At 46.2% G+C, this 16478-nt stretch overlaps 1 long non-coding RNA gene across 1 annotated transcript; it reads right to left on the minus strand.

The window, feature by feature from the left end:
- Window positions 1-13632: 13632 nt before the first annotated feature.
- LOC136933557 (uncharacterized) lies at window positions 13633-16433 on the minus strand. Its single transcript, XR_010874815.1, has 3 exons — window positions 16370-16433; window positions 14095-14147; window positions 13633-13713 (listed from the first exon to the last, which is right to left on the minus strand). It is a non-coding gene; the product is annotated as an uncharacterized lncRNA (long non-coding RNA).
- Between the last annotated feature and the right edge of the window lie 45 nt (window positions 16434-16478).

The raw sequence follows: 16478 nt of genomic DNA on the forward strand, positions 1-16478 counted from the left end.
CTATCAGAAGCTGAAAGGAGGAAGGGGACATGGTACCGGGCACCATTTGTACCGCGCTTGTCATTGACTGATCGGGCCCATTTAGTCGCCTTTCACAGTGAATGAAACCACCTGAATAGATGAAAGAGAGACAGCCTTCCTGACAAACAAGGAGGCCTGGAATATTCATGGAGGGCCTGCAAGGAGAAGATTAATGTAATTAGAAATTAAAATGGGGCCCCCGGACGTATGATCTTGCTCTATCACTTGGCCAGACCTGTGTCACCCGTCGCTAGCTCCTGAAGTCTACTGCCATGCTGCCAAGGTGGAGAGGAATCATCAAGCACCCTGCCATTGTGGTGAGCAGAATAATCAAACTTCACACACCCCCCACCTCTCCCCCCGCCCTCCTTCCCTCCCCCTTCCCCCACCCTCCCCCACCCTCCCCTCTTCTATTCTTCCCCCTCTGCGCTGACAATGAATAATTCTGGAGCCATTTGCAATGTTAACAGCACCTATCTGGGCCATCCATGCCTTTATGATAAGCTCCAAATATGCATTTCAACAGTCTGAACAGAACCTGCTTCACAGGCATTTCAAAGGACACCTGTCACTCATCTGAAAGAGCTGTCAGTCTCTGTCTCACACCCGCTGCCAGGGAAATGGGCCGAAAAGATAATCTTTACTCTCTCTCCATGCTCTTTCTTCCTTTTTCTCTCTTTTTCTCTCTCTCTCTCTGTCTCTCTCTCTCTCTCTCTCTCACCCTTCTCTGTCAGACTGTAACAGTTACATTCGCAATAGAGTGACAAGTGATTTACACCAGAAAAAAAGTCACTGTTTAAACCTGGAAAAGGGTTATTCTCTTAGGCAGGCTTATTCTTCGCTGGTTTACAACTTGTATCAAATATGCTATCAGCAGTGTGATCAGGGCCACGCTGAATGTCATTATGCTTGATACCGCAAGCTGCAGACAGGCTGCTGGGCTGAAAGGTGACAATGATAATTCATATCTCTGTAAACAGAGGGAGCAGGAGACGACCTCAGATGGATCAAACAGGTGTCCCCTCCACAGATCTACCTTCCACGTGTTCCACCTCAACTTCTGATGACTGTGCAGGAGCCTCCCATTAGCACGCATCTCTTACACGATATACAATTACAATATAACAAGCAGTTTAACAGGCACCAAGTGTGTTAAGTCTATGACTTATTCATTGTGAAATCATATAAAAATAAAACATGTTTTCATCATAATTCCTCCTATTCCACGTAAGAACCAGATGTCTTCTTCAGTCTCAGACCTGTGGCTCCATGAAGGCAAATCATCTGTGAAGCCGTTCAGTTGGTGTGCCACAAGCTGTGCGTGGAGTTTCCAGTCCAGTGCAGAGAATGTGTTTGTGCCCAGGCAGAGTAGGCTGACCAGACCTGGGCTCAGTCCCAGATCCCCCTGTGGCCCCTCCAAGGGCCAGGCCACCTCCTCTCACTCACCAGCACATCCCATAATAACACCGACCTCTGTCCTCACATTGGCCATGAGCAGGCACCGTTCAGACAAGTCACATGATTAGGATATTAAGTCACGTGATTAGAATATTAATGGTTTACAAACGCTACTTGCTCTGGTGTGAATCACCTTATGAACAGTAGCATGATGTAACTGGGTGCACACTGGAACATATGAATAGTGACCTAGTGCACCCCCCTGACAGAGGCTTGGTTTGCTCCTGGGATCACAGCCCAGCACAGCCATGTCACTGCAGTGTAAGCCTGAGGGCACACTCCTGTAGCGACCAGCTCCATGGAAAACCCTGATGGAATATGAACGCCCCCCATGCGCACCCATGCGCACCCATGCGCACCCATGCGCACCCATGCGCACCAATACAAAATTCCTCGTAGTTTTTCCAGTGGGTCTGTTCTTTTTCAAAACAGGACAGATTTTGTGTAAAACTAGAATTTCAGACACTCCTCTCCAACGCATAGTTTCCACCCCATCTCTGCTCGTTCTCCTGACAGTGTGGTCATTGTGTTTCAAGATGGGACTCGGTGGATGAATGTTAACTTTGACCTGAGAGGCCGGCAGGCCGGCGGATGTCTGGTCCGCAGCAGGGACCAGCCATGCGGCAGGGACCAGCATGCGGCATGGACCAGCCATGCGGCAGGTACCAGCCATGTTGCAGGGACCAGCCATGCAGCAGGGACCAGCCATGCAGCAGGTACCAGCCATGCGGCATGGACCAGCCATGCGGCAGGGACCAGCCATGCGGCAGGGACCAGCCATGCGGCAGGGACCAGCCATGCGGCATGGACCAGCCATGCCAGCAGGTACCAGCCATGCAGCCTCTCTCCTCCTGCTTCTATATCAACCCTCTTGACTGAAGAACAGTTACATTTTTGCACTTTCACCACAATACTAAATGATGACAGAGACTCTGTAACCAATGTGATTATGTATTAGATTATGAGAAATGACACCCCTGTTGCACTGTGTCGTAACACAGGCAATAAACACTGTAATACTGTTTGAAATGTGCATTTCTGGTCCTTGATTATCATCTGCACTCACTATATGTACTTTTACATAGTTGGTGTGGAGGAAAAAAAACTGTTTTAAATATTATTTGTTTGATTATCTGTTTGTTTGTCATATGATGTTTGTTCATTTGATGAATACATATTCAAAACACATTTAACTGATTTGGTTGCAGAAATTTCAACCACAATGGTCTGGCAAAAAGCGCCTCTTAAATAAATAAATACAATGGAAACATGACCAGATACTGAGCGACACACCAAATGCTGTTGGTACGAACACAACCATGTCCAGGCTGTAGCCATGTAGAGGTTAGGTACAGAGACATGAGTCCAATGTTAGGGCTCGAGAACAAGAGACAGCCCTTATCTCGTCTTCCTTTCTTTATTTGGATTTTTTTCCACTCAAATGGATGTCAATAGATGTGCATGTAGCACAGCTTTCTCAGTAATTATTCAGTGACTACGATTTTGCAACTGGGAAAGACACCGGAACACAATTTACCTGAGTCATAAATGAGTATATAATTGAGTCCTTAGGGAAAATAACTCAGCTTAACTACTGGAAATAATGTGTCAATTCAATACATTTCCTAATGAGCACATTTGAGTTTGCCGCAATTATATTAGCTAGTGTATGTGTGCAGATAGAATTTTGCCGCTGAGCTGAAGTGCACAGATTCAGTGCTCCCATGTATTCATTAGAATTAGCATATGGACCTGTCAACACTTCTCAGAGAAGCATTGTAACAATGCCATTTAGCCCCCCATCCAGCAAGGCCTCTGGAATGAGTGAATGTGGTGGGTAAATGCCCTGCCCCCCCCAGCGACAGGGCTGCACTGGGACTGGCCATGCTGCCTCTGACGGGTTGTTACAGCCAGGATCTGGCCTCTGACCAGGAGACATCCACATCAACACTGCTTACCCTCCACCATGGCTCTGAGCTACTGCTGCATCCAGACCGCCAGACAGCCAGACAGCCAGACAGCCAGTTCAGGGAGAGAAAAGAGGGTGAAGAGGGAAGAGTGAGTGGAAGGGGGGGGGGGAGAGACAAAGACTGGGAGAAAGCAAGAGAAAAAAAAGGCAGAAAGAGAAAGAAACGTAGAAAGAGAGAGTAAGTCAAGTCACAGTCAAGTCCAACAATCTGGTATATATTTTTCTATTCTACATTCTGTCTTTGATATTGTTTTTTATGACAACCACCCTTCATAGGTTGTAAGCACTTACATCCCATACATACGTTCCATCGGGTGAGTTGAAATGAACATCCCCTAAGTTAAATAGCCAAAGTAAAATATTCCTATCAAAAGGTGCCAGATTCAAATGAACAGGCTCCTTTGTTGTTGTTGTGGTGTTTGCGTGGAAGCCACCAGTGAGAGCTGGTATTGTTGGGCACTGGAGCACAGCAGGCCTGCGCGCCATTGTTTGCTGCCAGGATTTTAAAACAGGCGCTAGTTATCAATAGAACACAGACTATTCAACTCACTCAGCTGTGGCTATTGATACACTTCACAACCTCACACACTCTTGCAGCCAGCCATGATCTCACACTATTGGGCCTCTTCTCTGACAGATCCTTTCTTTTACAGATGGAGTCAGGGGTTTCTTTTTGTCTTATTCTTCTGTTCTGTCCTGGATCTCTGTTTTTAATGGATAGACCGGCTCCTCCACCCATCCTGTACTCTGGTTACTCCCTCTAACTATTTTATCGGCTGATCATTATTTCAGAGTGCCAATTTAATGTATTAGTGGCTAGTTTGGATTAAGACATAATTAACCTTGAGATGTGCTTGTGACAGCAGAAAGGTAGGCTCTGGGAAGCAGGCCCTGCAAGAGAAGGGTGAAGAGGAAGACAAGTTCATGGAAAAGAAGGAGGAGGTGGAGGAAGTGGAGGAGGTGGTGGAGGAGGTGGAGGAGGAGGTGGAGGAGGTGAGGAGGTGGAGGAGGAGGTGGAGGAGGAGGAGGAGGTGGAGGAGGAGGAGGACAGATGAGGAGGAAGTGGAGGAGGAGGAGGAGAGATGAGGAGGAGTTGGAGGAGGAGGAGGACAGATGAGGAGGAGGTGGAGGAGGAGGAGGACAGCTGAGGAGGAGGTGGAGGAGCAGGAGGAGGACAGATGAGGAGGAGGAGGACAGATGAGGAGGAGGTGGAGGAGGAGGAGGACAGCTGAGGAGGAGGAGCAGGAGGAGGACAGATGAGGAGGAGGACAGATGAGGAGGAGGTGGAGGAGGAGGTGGACAGGTGAGGAGGAGGTGGAGGGGGAGGAGGAGGAGGTGGACAGATGAGGAGGAGGTGGAGGAGGTGGAGGGGGAGGAGGAGGTGGACAGGTGAGGAGGAGGTGGAGGAGGTGGAGGGGGGAGGAGGAGGAAGTGGACAGATGAGGAGGAGGTGGAGGAGGAGGTGGACAGGTGAGGAGGAGGTGGAGGAGGTGGAGGGGGAGGAGGAGGAGGTGGACAGATGAGGAGGAGGAGGAGGAGGTGGACAGATGAGGAGGAGGTGGAGGAGGAGGTGGACAGGTGAGGAGGAGGTGGAGGAGGTGGAGGGGGAGGAGGAGGAGGTGGACAGATGAGGAGGAGGTGGAGGAGGAAGTGATGGAGAAGGACAGATGAGGAGGAGGTGGAGGAGGAGGAGGCAGGCCGCGCTTGAGTCCTCTGAGCACCCTGACTACCTGCAGCAGAAAAAGCAAATGTAGAGGCCTTGGGCAGGCTTTGATATTTCAGCCTTTCGTCTGCTGTGACCTAGACTGCCTCTAACTGAGGCGGATGGGGTCAGGGAGAATCAGAGGAGAGGAGGGAGAGAAAGAAAGAGGCTGTTAGAAATGTCCCTCCTCCACCTCCTCCTCTGCTGTCCTCCACCCCCACGGGTGCTCCTGAGATGGCAGGGAGAGATCTGGGGGAGACACACACACACACGCACAGACACACACACACACACACACACACACAGACACAAAGACACACACACGCACACACAGACAGACACACACACGCACACACAGACAGACACACACACACACCCACACACAGACACACACGCACACACACACGCACACACGCACACACATGCACAAACACGCACACACACGCACAAACACGCACACACACACACGCACAAACACACAGACCACACGCACACACGCACACGCACACACACACACACACGCACAAACACGCACACACACACACGCACACATACACTTAGACACACACACACATACACACACACAGTGGGCGCATCCGCTGGACTCATTATGCGCACCTTTGTCCAGTATTGTGTTCTATTACCAGTCCCTCCCAGCACTAAAACCATTAGAGCCACCGTCATCCTGTCACACTCCTTATTATAACATTACATATTCACACGTCTGCAGGACAGGTTCTTAATGAGGATGAAGGGAGGACTAATAGAGACTTTCTCTATCCTCTCTTATGACATAAACAGGGCAATAATGAGGAGGAGGAGGAGGAGAGGAGGAGGAAGAGGAGGAGAGGAGGAAGAGAGGAGAAGGAGAGGAAGAGGAGAAGAGGAGAGGAGGAGAGAAGGAGAGGAAGAGAAAAGAGGAGGAGAAGAGGAGCAGACGAGGATGAGAGGTAGAGGAGAAGAGGAGAAGGAGAGGAGGAGAGGAAGAGGAGAGGAGGAGAGGAGGAGAAGAGGAGGAGGAGGAGAGAAGGAGGAGAGAAGGAGGAGGGGAGGAGGAGGATAGAAGGAGGAGAGGAGGAGAGGAGGAGGAGGAGAGGAGGAGGGGAGGAGGAGGAGAGGAGGAGAGGAGGGGGAGAGGAGGAGAGGAGGAGAGGAGGGGAGGAGGAGCATAGAAGGAGGAGAGGAGGAGAGGAGGAGGAGGGGAGGAGGAGGAGGAGAGGAGGAGGAGGAGAGGAGGAGAGGAGGGGGAGAGGAGGAGGAGGAGAGGAGGAGGGGAGGAGGAGGATAGAAGGAGGAGAGGAGGAGGGGAGGAGGAGGAGAGGAGGGAGGAGGAGAGGAGGAGAGAAGGAGGAGAGGAGGAGAGGAGGAGGAGAGGAGAGAAGGAGGAGAGGAGGAGAGAAGGAGGAGAGGAGGAGAGGAGAGGAGGAGGAGGGGAAATCACCACAGTGTTTAGTGAGTGATGTGGATAGCCACTTATATTCGCAACAAATCTTTTTTACCCTGTTTAGATCCAAATATTCCGGTCTACCACATAGTCAAACCAAAAAAATTGAAAATCATTTGACCACAAACTCTTTCTGTGGTCACGGGTGGTGACCAACATATTCAGTCTGACTGAGATTCAAATACACAGCTTCAAATACACATCTTAACAGCTTCCTCTAGCCTCTCTCTGTCTACTTTCAGCTACACTGAATGACCAGCAAGCCTTTCTTCTCCAACACACATTCCCATATAAAGCATTACATTCCCATATAAAGCATTACATTCCCATATAAAGCATTACATCCATAGTTGGATAACAGCAAACAGACACAGACAAAGGCAAATATTTGATGAGTTAAACCTTTGGAAATGGGAGAGTGCAGAACAGAACCTCTTGAATCCTATGACTTTATTCAACATTCAGGGAACTGTGAATGAAGTGAAATAGGATGTTCATTTCTGGAACAAATCAGATTCCTGTCTGGAAATTCCCAACTCTGCTACAACTTCCCATGACAGCTTACAACAACTTTCCTACACACAGTTTTCCTCTCCCCCCTTCTCTCTCTCTCCCCCCCTCTCTCTCCCCCCTCTCTCTCTCTCTCCCCTCCCCCTCTCTCTCTCTCTCTCTCTCTCCCCCTCTCTCTCCCTCCTCTCTCTCTCCCCCTCTCTCTCTCTCCTCTCTCTCTCCCCCTCTCTCTCTCCTCCTTCCTTCTCTCCTTTCTCTCTCTCTCTCTCTCTCTCTCTCCCTCTCTCTCTCTCTCTCTCTCTCTCTCTCTCTCTCTCTCTCTCCCTCTCCCCCCCCTCTCTCTCTCTCTCTCTTCCTCTCTCTCTCCCTCTCTCTCCCCCCCCCCCTCTCTCTCTCTCCCTCCCTCCTCTCTCTCTCTCTCTTTCTCTTCCTCTCTCCCTCTCTCTCTCTCTCTCTCTCTCTCTCTCTCTCCCTCTCTCTCTCATGTGGAGTAATACAACCATGCTCAAATTTCTCTCATCCCTTCAAGCGCAAAATACAAAAAGGCTGGCCTGCCACCACCTGATTCAATCAAGTGTGTTACATGGTATACCCATGGGCTACTAGGCGACTTGTATTTTAATTAATAATGTAATACCCTATTCTCAACGGGTAGGCCCTTGGCACCCTCAACTGAGCCCCCCCCCCACACTCTCTCTCTCCCCCCCCCACACTCTCTCTCTCCCCCTCTCCTGACTCTCTCTCTCCCCCTCTCCTGACTCTCTCTCTCACCCCCCCCCTTTCTCTCTCTTTTTGCAAACACTTTCAAGAAACCAACAAAGATGCTAGGAGCGTTTCTCTGAGTTTGCACACTTTCCATCATGCAACTGTGTTTGATCCAAACATACTTCCTCTTTGGTGGTTTCCAGTGTGTGTGTACATAAAAAGTCGTTTGTAACAACAACTAACAATAAGCCATAAACCAGCCCTGGTGACAGATGCAGCATCAGTAAATATTTACAGTGTATAATAGAGGGATATTTACAGAATTCATTCAGAACGCTCTGAAAAAGAGACGCAGAAAGAGAAGCAGAAACAGAAAGGAGAAGAATCAGAAAAACGAAGAAGAACAAGGGAAAAGAAAGACAGAAAGACCGAGGAGAGGAAGTGCAGAGGGTGTGATGTAACTTCCTGTCTGGGGCCATGAAGACATGGCCATGGCCCCAGGTGAGGGTTAGGGAGACTGAGCACAGTGAAGGGTGAAACGCACGCCTGTGCGGCGAGAACGTCATGAAGGAGCCGTGAGCTAGCCCAGGGGCTTCTGGGATACGGGCTGTGTTCAACCTTTCTCTCCAGTCACAGACCACCCACAGCACATGGTCCTGTTACAGCTCAAGTAATGACTCATTTCTTACCCTTATAAATATCCGTGTGACGGAGAGTGTAAGCTGGAGCTCCACCATGTAGACCATGTGCTGCAGCCAACACTGAGTAGGACTTCATACAGGGAATGCTAAATTTCTGTATTTTTTATAAATACAGTATTAAACATAAGTTAATAAAACCATCCATGTGGTTATAAACAGTAGGATGTGGTTATATACAGTATCATGTGGTTAAATACAGTATCATGTGGTTATATACAGTATCATGTGGTTAAATACAGTATCATGTGGTTATATACAGTATCATGTGGTTAAATACAGTATAATGTGGTTAAATACAGTATCATGTGGTTATATACAGTATCATGTGGTTAAATACAGTATAATGTGGTTATATACAGTATCATGTGGTTAAATACAGTATCATGTGGTTATATACAGTATCATGTGGTTATATCATGTGGTTATATACAGTATCATGTGGTTATATCATGTGGTTAAATACAGTATCATGTGGTTATATACAGTATAATGTGGTTATATACAGTATCATGTGGTTATATACAGTATAATGTGGTTATATACAGTATCATGTGGTTATATACAGTATCATGTGGTTATATACAGTATCATGTGGTTATATACAGTATCATGTGGTTATATACAGTATCATGTATCATGTAAACAGTAGTTTCCCCTACTTGCTACTTTCAGTTTTTTGTTAAATAATGCATAAAAATAGTATACCTGCATAGTATCTCAAAATAAAATTCAAAAACAGCAAGTAGTACATTGCATAATCTATATATTTATATATAAATATATTTAGATTACAAATCTAAATATAATTTAACACACATTACAAAGGAAAAAAACAACAGCATTTTGATTAGTTTGTGTGAGCCTGGATCCCAGTAAATCTGAAGTGATTATGTGTGCCCCTAGAGAAGGGCCCCTGCTCGCTGTCAGAAGGTCAATAATGGCCCCAAACCAGCATGCAGTGACTGACCTGGAAGCACTACTGATGACCCTGCATCCAGGGGCCAACAGAGTTGATCATCTAACATGCAGGCCGCCTGCAGCCATGGAAATCTGACATTTGTCCTTATTCAAATGAACACGAACAATATGCATCTCAGGCCCTTTCCTAACCTGTGCCAAGCAGGAAGACGTCCTGGCAGCCGCATCAGAGCCGCATCCTCCAGACTAGCCAGGCTCAGAATTACACCAGCAGCCTTAACACTCACCGAGCACTGCTCTACACCAGCAGCCTTAACACTCACAGAGCACTGCTCTACACCAGCAGCCTTAACACTCACAGAGCACTGCTCTACACCAGCAGCCTTAACACTCACAGAGCACTGCTGTACACCAGCAGCCTTAACACTCACAGAGCACTGCTGTACACCAGCAGCCTTAACACTCACCGAGCACTGCTCTACAGCAGCAGCCTTAACACTCGCAGAGCACTGCTGTACAGCAGCAGCCTTAACACTCACAGAGCACTGCTGTACACCAGCAGCCTTAACACTCACAGAGCACTGCTGTACAGCAGCAGCCTTAACACTCACAGAGCACTGTTGTACAGCAGCAGCCTTAACACTCACAGAGCACTGCTGTACAGCAGCAGCCTTAACACTCACAGAGCACTGCTGTACAGCAGCAGCCTTAACACTCACAGAGCACTGCTGTACAGCAGCAGGAGTATGATACCAGCTTTCACACTTTACCCATCACATCTATGTCGAGCTGACTAGACAGGGTTAGCGTATGGTGGATAATGTAGGGCCTGTGCTGGCAGAGACAAGCACACTTCAGCATGTTGTAGGAAGCAGATCAGTACAAGGCTGACCAAAACAAGTTATTATAAACGTCAATGCATTTGACTACTGGGAGAGTTTAAACCTTAGTTAACCTCTGCATGCATCAGATTTAACCGTGGTCATTAACCGAGAGAAGTGTTCAGGGTTAAAACATCATCCTACATTTACAACAAAAACAAAAAGCCACAGCATGAGAGGTTAGGGAGAGGGTGGCTGCCACAGGCCAGGTTCCTCCACAGTCAAGTCCTTTTGAACAGCTCTCGCCTGGAGCATTACCTTCCCCTCCAAACGTTTATCCATGTGGACTTCCCATCTCCGGCTGTTAGCTGTGTGTGCAGCAGGCAGGGCGGCTGGGTGATCAGCTCGGGGCTCAGAGCTCAGGCTCTCGTGGCTGGAGGGGGTGCCTCTGTGCATGATCACAAAAACCTGTAGAAAGAACCAACATGAAGCAGACTGTAAAAGATTGAGCCGTAGAAACCCATTCCTCTCCTCCCTGACATCACCTCTCCCTCCTGTTCCACTTCAGTTTTCTATTATGCCGCTTCGGCCGCGTTCTAAAACATAATACAAATCATACTCTGCCCTGGAAAAAAAAATCTAATCATTATATCCCTCAAATGAAAAAAAATGGATAGCCAGTGAAAAATGTAGGGGAAATTGTTATTTTTCACATTCTAATTCACATCACAAAGAAACCAAAAGAAACACATCTATCAGATTGGTTTGGTGCCTTTTGCCTGCAGCCATGCAGTCTGATATTAGTTTTAAATACAGATTTCTGGCAATAACAGCACAGAAGGCTCCTTTCCTGCTGCAGTACACCGACTGGAACCAGGCTTGCTTCCCTATATCTGCCTCTCTGTGAGACACCTTCAATCAAAACAAAAAAATAAAAAAGCTAAAATAAATGTAGTTCTCAGGGTTCTGTCAACTGTAAACGTTTATTGATCCCAACAAATGAAATTTGTTCACGCAGATCGATCAAACACATTATCTGTGTTTTCCAGTCTATTACCAGCAAGTGGAAACTCCAGAGGCATCAATACAGAGAGGCTGTTCACCCAGGACAGAAGCCCTCCCAGCCAGAGGCATCAATACAGAGAGGCTGTTCACCCAGGACAGAAGCCCTCCCAGTCAGAGGGGCTGGAGAGCGGACAGGCAGACATAAGCACTAGTGCTTAAAGGTAATGGACCTGTGTCGTGACTGTGACTGCGCGTTAAGGGCCGGGGTAGCATCTCTGGAGCACCTTCAGTCTGCTAACACCCCCCCAACCCCCCCCAGCATCACACTCACCCCCCCCCAGCATCACGCTCACCCCATCCCAGCCCCTCCTGTGTAAGCCTTCCAGCTGGCATTCAGCTCCTGAATTTGGCAGGTTGGGGGAACATGAGAATTAAACCTATATCGCCCCTGCTACCCATCCTGAAGTATCAGTGGAGTCCAGCTCTTCACCAGGGAACTACAGAGAGGAGAGCATGTCACTGCTACACATGAGACACCCTGGCACTGCTACACTCACAGCTCTGCTGTGAGCCAACAAAGAAGAAAGTTGTCCTAAGAAAGTGTGCTCCAGCCCCCCCCACCCCACCTCCCCCCCCCCCCACCTCCCCCCTACTCTCACCCTAGCAGCAGGGGGTTTCTTCACAAGCAGAAAGAGGAGAGCGTACTGTACAATAGCTAGAATTAGAGATAATTTGCTGTAGTCCCCATACACCAGCCTCAGACAAACACACTGCTCAGCTGCACCATAGACCAGGAGGAAGCTGCAGCCATCATCAGCCGAATTATCAAGTATCCGAGTCAAAACTGTTCCTGTGCAGTGCAATCATTTAATAACAACGTATTTCACGTGGCTATGGCACCTCTTATACACCCATGGAGAACAGAGGCTTCACCTCCCTATAAGGGAGGGACGTACAAGCCTGAGATTGAAAACTATCTTTGTTCACCCTTTAGCTTCTTACTGGGGACAAGAAGTGACAGGCTGTCCACAAACCAAGAGGAGCATCGCCAGCGAGCAGCCAGACCAGCAGCCCTCTGCCTCGATACAGCTCACCTGATAACTCTTTTATTATGGAAAATTATTTTAAACAGCGTAAAACGTTGGAGGCTCCGTTTTTTCCCGTGTTTCTGCCACTATCATCCCGGCTATTGATAAGATGTCTAAATTTATTGCAGAATAATTCTGAGGGAAAAGAGATAAAAGGTTGCTGAATAAAATATGAGCCGAAGGCAGTAAATTGTAGCAATGCATATCATTCCATTCAAATGTAGGACGCAATTACCATCTGCTACACTCATCACGTATCCGCCTTTATGACTTAATTATATGTTTAATGCTATCTGATCAAGAAAAGGGCAAAACAGATGAATAAGGGAGAAAAAGAAAAGATTCCACAACAAGACAAAAGGCAGATGAGAACTAACATAAAGGATGGAATTGATTTCATTTACCGGGAAATAGAAAAAGTTAATTTAGATACAGCGTCCCGTCATCTCCTTTGCCACAGGGAGATAATAAAGTTGTGTAGTTGCCAATAGGCCTCATAGAAATCGCACAAAAGAAGTCAAGTTCCTCAAAACTGGATTTGTGCCTGCCTTCATCTTCAGTAATGTGCCACTGTGAATATTTTAAAACCTTCTGTGATCTGTGCCAAGACCTATGACATCAACACCATTACACCAACTATACAAGTGAACTCAATGGCTTTGATTATGCCGACTCTCTCACATGTTGCATGCAGACAACACGACCCACATGTATGTAACACAGCCCACATGTATGTAACAGCCCACATGTATGTAACAGCCCACATGTATGTAACACGACCCACATGTATGTAACACAGCCCACATGTATGTAACACAGCCCACATGTATGTAACACAACCCACATGTATGTAACACGACCCACATAAATGTAACAGCCCACATGTATGTAACATGTGCACCGTCCTCAGAACACGTCACACACAACAAACAATCATCACGTCCACATGAGGAAAGCACATAGGCAACACAAACTTTCAACTAAACTCAGACAAACTTTTTGTTTATCTTTGTTCTTGTTTGTTTGGATGCATACAGCAATGCTATGCAAAACAACTAAGATGGCTTCCAAATGGCTGTAGGGTAAAAGAGCGCCCAGCGGGTATCCCCGGTGCCAGAGGGCTCCGTCCTGACAGCATACCTTTGGCCAGGACCCATAACAGGGTGACATTTAGGATGGCTCCAGACCATGCCAAGTCAGGCTGCTGGATTGAGACAAATTATGTAGTTATTTTTTTATGTCAGACATTAACTCATGTCCACTGCCAAGTTCAGTGTGTATCACCTTCACATGTCCACTGCCAAGTTCAGTGTGTATCACCTTCACATGACCTGCTGAAGGAACAGGCCTGGCCTCTCCATCTTAGGACTGCTGTATTGTGTTGTTGGTCAAATAAAAAACATAGGATTGTGGATGAAGGTACTTTCAGTTAAAACTACAGTGAAAATGATGGAACCTACCTTAGACAATGTTTACTAGGATTATCTATATACAGTTCATCATGAGTCATGTGATTCAAAGTCGCTCTCAAATATTTATTTTTACTGATTTATACATCTTATTATTTTATTTTATTTGCAACTGATAGACAGAAACTATCTCAGCCAATAATCTCAACAATGAAACATAATTAAAACACTAATACTAACTGATATTAATAATGACTCATTCGTTTATCTCCATAGGAAGGCCATGAACCATTGTATGCAACATTGTAGGCTAGTGTGGGATTGAAAAACTGCTTAACTTTACCTGAACAAAAACGCTGCTGAACGCAGGTGTCCCTCTCCCATCTCCTTCAAGGGCTGAAAAAGGATCAAATACATAATGAATAAACACCCTGAAAACACATAAAACTATTCTTCTTTCATGGTTCTTAATGTAATTGCATAACTCTGGCATAATTGTGTTGAACTAAATTAGGATTCATAATAGCGTTTACATGAGGAAAAATAAATAGCAGAATATCTCTGCACCACAGCCTCTATCCGTAACACAGCGTAATATATATCAGTATCCATCCGTTTCTTGTTCACCCCTTCCAGTTGCTAAGGAGGGTGTTTAACTATGGCACTGGAACGCAGAACTACAGCTCCACCTTGTGGTTGAAGGTGAGTACAGGAATATTATCTGTGCAAGGCAAACTTCGGGATTACAGAACTGTCACCATGCAATGGCAGACACCATGCACTGTCACCATGCAATGGCAGACAGGGATATATCATTGAAAGAGACAAGATATTTGTCAGTGTCAGTCCGTGAAACGAGATTTTCCTGCCATAAATTTAGCATGGTTTAGGAGCGCGTGCAAACTGATGAGTTGGTTCATGTTCATATGTGAAACAAAGACAAACAATAAGCATCGGATGAAGAATATGTTAAGATATTAACAACATAGATAATAACTAATTTAAGACATTTAGAATAAAATCCGAGTTTATCAATGGATATTATCTGCACAAACTGCAAGATCTTACAAAAAGTTTTTTAAAAGGTAAGTAATTGATTTTCAACTAATTGTGCAAAGGTCGCACTGATGGGGCCATCTGTCAAAACAAGATGTGTATTCACTACATCTAATCATAATTAATTAACGGCTAACAAATTGCATACATCATGGTTAACAGTGAGGAAAAACTACCGCAGGAACTGTTATGAAACAAATTAGCTTTAACAATGAAAGAAAATTACATCACATAACCAAATATTACACTCGTTTCCGGGAGCCATATTTCTTAATGAATTCTCTAATTAATTTAATTCACACATTGTGCATAATTTGTAGCTGAAAATGTCAGTGGGTCAGACTTAACCATATTCTTGCTGGCTGTCTGTATCAACGAGAGCCATATTAGCAAAACATGACCTCTATGTAAATTACAGAGACCAACTGTTGTAATTTTAATTCCAAGGTCTAATTAACATGTTCTAAAGATATCAGACAACTACATTCTTACATTGTACACACGGACGTGTCAATTTAAGGGGAATAATTGTCTCTAATTTCTATTTACATTTAATCTCTTTAAGATTCTGGACAAATCTGTTTATTAACAACACAATTTAGGGATGGCAGAGAGAGAGTGTGATCCTGACAGTAGTGTGGACATTCACTCTAACTTAACAACCCAGGGAGAGGGTAGCATCATGGGAAAGGGGCAGACATAGAGGAATTAATGAATACATTTGGCCACAGGAATGGCCCATATAAACTGACACCAGCATTGTAGAGCTTGGGGGCTTTCCTGGGGCCAATCATTTAGCTAACAGACTAATGAAAGCCTGTGTACTGTGGCTAAGGGCAGGTACCAGGGGAGTCGCACCCCGCCTCCCTCCTCGCGCTGGACTGGTAATGGGTTGGACAGAGCCCATGGACTCCCACGAGATGCCTTCTGATGAAGAGGAAAACCTGTTGTTGCCTCCACTAATCACTGCCTAATGACTGCGATAATACAGCTTTTATGAATCTGTGTGCTTGTGTGTGTGTGAGTGTGTGAGTGTGTGAGTGAGTGAGTCAGTGAGAGTGTGAGTGAGTGAGTGAGTGAGTGAGTGAGTGAGTGAGTGAGTGAGTGAGTGAAAGAGAGGCGAGTCATTATTAATCTTATCCTTTAACAACCGCCCACCACAAAAACGTCAGATACAGGCTACACCCGTTTAATTGTATTTGGTTCATGGTAATCAGTCAAGTTTGTGTCACATAAACACATTTGGGGCCACACCTCACAAGCCTGCCGTGTCATTATTACCTTCCACACCTCACAAGCCTGCCGTGTCATTATTACCTTCCACACCTCACAAGCCTGCCGTGTCATTATTACCTTCCACACCTCACAAGCCTGCCGTGTCATTATTACCTTCCACACCTCACAAGTCTGCCGTGTCATTATTACCTTCCACACCTCACAAGCCTGCCGTGTCATTATTACCTTCCACACCTCACAAGCCTGCCGTGTCATTATTACCTTCCACTTCAACTTAATTTGTCGGAAGTGATCTCTTACTATCAGCTATGTAACTTTGTACAGACCTGAGGTCAGCAGACCATAGTACATAACTGGAACGCGCCAACTCGTATTTCCATATGTTCAGTTACAGCCGTGGCCAGAGATATTGGGAGCGACACACATTTTGTGTTT

The sequence above is a fragment of the Osmerus mordax genome, chromosome 2 (assembly GCF_038355195.1).
Source record: "Osmerus mordax isolate fOsmMor3 chromosome 2, fOsmMor3.pri, whole genome shotgun sequence".
NCBI lineage: Eukaryota > Metazoa > Chordata > Actinopteri > Osmeriformes > Osmeridae > Osmerus > Osmerus mordax.